Source organism: Sinocyclocheilus anshuiensis, unplaced genomic scaffold (genome assembly GCF_001515605.1).
Source record: "Sinocyclocheilus anshuiensis isolate Anshui unplaced genomic scaffold, SAMN03320099.WGS_v1.1 scaffold816, whole genome shotgun sequence".
NCBI lineage: Eukaryota > Metazoa > Chordata > Actinopteri > Cypriniformes > Cyprinidae > Sinocyclocheilus > Sinocyclocheilus anshuiensis.
This window is the reverse complement of record NW_015554154.1, coordinates 1,164,786-1,169,347: the sequence shown is the minus strand read 5'-3', so window position 1 is coordinate 1,169,347 and position 4,562 is coordinate 1,164,786. Positions and strand designations below refer to the sequence as shown.

At 38.8% G+C, this 4,562-nt stretch overlaps 1 protein-coding gene across 5 annotated transcripts in view; it reads right to left on the bottom strand.

The window, feature by feature from the left end:
* LOC107670738 (E3 ubiquitin-protein ligase Arkadia-like) overlaps window positions 1-4,556 on the bottom strand; it is a 57,440-nt gene extending 52,884 nt beyond the window's left edge. For 4 of the 5 annotated variants that reach the window (XM_016463454.1, XM_016463458.1, XM_016463457.1 and 1 more), the window contains exon 1: window positions 4,154-4,556. The gene's annotated coding sequence lies outside the window, so the exon portion shown is untranslated. The remainder of the gene's footprint in view (window positions 1-4,153) is intronic. The other variant, XM_016463455.1, reaches the window with a different exon arrangement.
* Window positions 4,557-4,562: the final 6 nt, after the last annotated feature.

The window sequence follows — 4,562 nt, the reverse complement described above, 5'->3', positions numbered from 1 at the left end:
AAGCTAAATTTTAGACTACAAATGTCTAATTTAAGAAGAATTCAACCATAGGTGAGTCTAATTATTCATTACACAGGTGTCCAGCAGACCACTGACTATAAAAGGGTGTTACTTAAAGAAAACCCCTTCCCATTTCATACCGTCGTCAGCAATGGCACCACATGACAGAGAAATGTCACAAGACCTGAGAAAGAAAATAATTTCTTTACAGAAGAAAGGTGAAGGCTACAAGAAGATCAGCAAAGCTTTACTTATCAGTCAGAATACTGTAGCAAAAGTGGTACAAAAATTTAAAAAAGATGGAACTGCAACCATCTCACAGAGACGTCCAGATCGTCCACGGAAGTTAACACCTCGACAGGAGCGTCTTCTGATGAGAAGGGTTGAAGAAAATCGGCATGCAAGTTCACTGCAGTTATCTAAAGAAGTAGAAAGCCAAACTGGGGTGACTATTTCCCGTGACACAATACGGCGTACACTGCAGAGGAATGGCATGCATGGGTGCCGTCCATGAAAGAAGCCTCTCCTAAAGCCCAGACACAAAAAAGCCCGCCTAGAATTTGCCAGGGCCCATGCTGACAAAGATGAAGACTACTGGGACTCTATACTCTGGAGTGATGAGACCAAGATAAATGTTTTTGGAACCGATGGCTTCAAAACTGTATGGCGTCGCAAAGGTGAGGAATACAAAGAAAAATGCATGGTGCCTACAGTGAAACATGGTGGTGGCAGTGTCCTTATGTGGGGCTGCATGAGTGCTGCTGGTGTCGGGGAGCTGCATTTCATTGATGGCATCATGAATTCACAGATGTACTGCTCTATACTGAAAGAGAAGCTGCATCACTCCGTGCCCTTGGTCGTCATGCACTTTTCCAACATGACAATGATCCTAAACACACATCTAAAGCCACTGTTGGATTTCTGAAGAAGAACAGGGTGAAACTGATTCAGTAGCCAAGTATGTCTCCTGATCTGAACCCAATCGAACACCTATGGGGAATTTTGAAGAGACAAGTTGAGCATCACACTCCATCCAGCATCCAGTCTCTAAAAGAGGTCATTCTTGAAGAATGGAAAAAGATAGATGTTGCAAAATGTCACCAACTTGTTCATTCCATGCCTAGAAGACTTGGTGCTGTCATTAAAAATCATGGAGGCCATACAAAGTGTAAAACTGAAAAATGTGTGAAAAATTTGTAATCTAAGTTATATTATTAACCTTACTTTCATGTTATAAGTTAAACAGATGTTATATTAAACTTAGTCTTGTCAACATTTTGGAAATTGTTTTTGTGTTCATTGAGATATTGTTTAAAATGTTACTTTTCAAAGGGGGTGTACTCATTTACGCTGAGCACTGTAAGCTAAAAATACAACACCTGTCCTGAAAATCTGTTTAAATCACTGAAAGCACTGTAGGCCAACACTGGGTGCAATCACTGTATAGAAAATAAATATACAAGTAATATAAACTAGAAACTGTTGCTGCATCAGAGAGGTAAAAACCAAACAAAGACTTCATAAGAATAAAAACTGTACAAAATGTTTTCCTTCAAAGTAAACAAAGTCAGGTTCCCAGTAACTGCAGTCTAAATGTTCACTGTAACTATGGTAATATTGTTATTCTATCAAGACCACTAACTTTTATTATGACCCACTATATTGAGCAATATCCAGTTTCACAAAAGCAAACCCTCACACAACCTTTTAGTATAATCTCAAAAAACAAGAAACTGTGTCTATAATGCTATGAATTTACAACAATGGGGAACATTTTGAGAAGCTTTTTTATACAGACAGAAGCTACAAAAAAACTGGGTTTTAAAATGTACCCCTGCTGTTAATATCACCATTAATGCAAGACTCAGATAAAACAAGATGAGGAACTCAAGCAACACATGAAAACTGTGTGACTTGGTCTCCTTTGCATGACTAGAATTATTTATTCAGTCTTTTTTTAAGTGGCAAAATATGTGATTCTTCATGCTATTTCATAGCACCATTTTCACTGTTCACTCCAGCAAGAAATAAGAGCTCAAACTGTTTATCAACATCCCTGAGCTAGACTGCTCTCCCAGGCTCCTCTGAGGCTGATCCTGTCAACCTGTGATGTGCCACTGTGCCTCGCAACAAAGTGCACCACAGCACTTCCATATGAGGCGGCCCCAGAGGGGCCCATTGCGGCAGTGCCTCTTGACACCAAGGTGGATACAGATTTCAGAAGACAGGGGATTATGGGGGACTTTTTTAATTCCTTCCCCAAGGATTGCTGTGTATATCTATGTTGAGCAGCTCTGCCATTAGCAATAGCAGGACACACAGCCAGAACATGGGAGAATAACTGTAAACATCACTTCAAATTCACCACACAAATTACAGTTCATGAAATATCAATGTGTTTTCAAAAAATGGCAACAATAATCCAAGTTACATCTAAGAGGCCCAAAAGGTGTTTTTTTTTTTTTTTTTTGCATTTATTTACGGTAGACTCTCATTTCATGTCATGGAGAAGAATCACAACTGTGCACTCTGAGATTTTTTCCATTTTTTTTTTTTTAATTTCTTTACAAAAAAAAAAACATTTATACATTTTATCAAACTTCAGCTGAATCAATTATTTGAATACAATTCTAATCAAATCTGATGAACAGTTGCTACCGGAAACTCGAAAACAACAAAAACATCACACTATCACATAAATACTCCTCAAGAATACATCTTAAATCATCCGATATTACATTATACAGTTCTCACTGTCTATGCAGTCTAATGTTACAGTAGACTGATCCAATTGCAATTGTTTTCCAGTGGTGATTTTATTTATTGTTTTTAGCTAAATAGGCTATTCAGTCACGAATATAAATCTGAATACAATAATCTGCAGTGTAACATTGCCATAAAAATAGATACTGTTATGGAACATAATTAATATATATTTATAATGGAAAAAATCCTTGACAACAACACACATAAACAGACGATTTGTGGTTCATTTCTGACTAAAATATGAAGCCAGTGTAGTCTTACTGACCAAAACAATTGTAAATATTCAGCTTCACATATCTCCACAGGGGAAGTAAAACCAGCTGTTTTATTACATGCTGAACTTCCCGTTAACAGCCCTACATCATTAAATTCAGCTAGCTATTCTACAATTTTATAGAATTAACTAAAACATATCATCCAAACTACTGTGACAGACAGTCTTTCCCCCAATGTTACTGAAGACCATGAGTAAATATACAGAGATCAAGCACAGATATCAATACATTACCAAGCCTAAAATCACAGTAATTCCTTCAACAGGCATGACGTCTTATGTTGGAGAGCTGAAACACTTATTATTAATACATACAAAATAATCCTTTATAGAGGCAGATTACATTATCTTTTAATGAGCCGTTGAGACAAATGGCATAGCATTTTCATATCTGGATGAAATATGAAGACAACTGCCACTGGGAGCAAAATTAGTAACACTGCCTCTTATTAGTATGGGTTTATTTTTCCAAACAGGTGATGGAAATTCACAGTGAAAGAGAAGATGTTGTGAACAAAACACTGCGCAGTAGTTCGAACCATGGTGACATTAATAATCCAGTCTCTTTTATTTCAGATGTCGCCGATTTATGCGAGTCAGCACCACATATGTCATACTTCCAGAGGGGGCACATTAAAAATGTTATTGGATATGCAAAGGCTGGAATCTGATCCAGCTGGCTGTTCAAGAAAGCAAGGGCTGCTGACCAATTCCCTCTCAAAATGGCCAAACGAAACCAGCTTTTCCATTTCCATTCAAATAACAACATCTGGTTCGATAACAATCCCATAAATCACAACACAAAGACTTCGAGGGATTGATAAACAATAGAAAAGGAAAAGCACCGATGGCATGTTGATGTTGTCGTTTTCACTTTCTTCAACACATCAGCTGACAGCGCTAGAGATTACAAAACACATCTAAGATACATTTAAGCGTTGGTGACAGTTGATGTTATGTATCAGTAGCCCACTGGGCCTGGATGTGCTGGGACAAACACACACTCTCTACTCAAACTGCTAGCAGCTGGCTATTAGCCTCTCCAGTTAGACAAACAATAGCTTCAACCAACTGAAATTTAGCGTTAAAACAACCACAAAGAGCGTCTCTTACCTCTATACACGTCAGGAAACTATCTCTCTTGGACTTAACCCCCTTTCCAGGGTACAATGTTCGTCGACAGAAGTAAAAAAAAATATATATAAAAAGTATTGGGGAAGCGAGTGAACGTCAGCGGAGACTTATGCGAAACTGACAGTCACACACACCCGAGAGGGAGGGAGAGAGCAGAGAAGAGAGGCCCAGCGCTTTAGCCTCCCCGCTAACTGACAGATATTTCGACGATTCCGCTTTAAATATGAGGTTACGCGCGCGAGTTACAATATCACACGTTAAACGTCACGGCGAGCTAAACGTACGGAGAGGACATTTTATTTAACGGTCATATGTGGCCAGATTTCCTCCCCGTTTGCCCTCAAGTGCGAGTACCCGTTCCTGCCGATCCGAGGCGTCCATTAGAGCG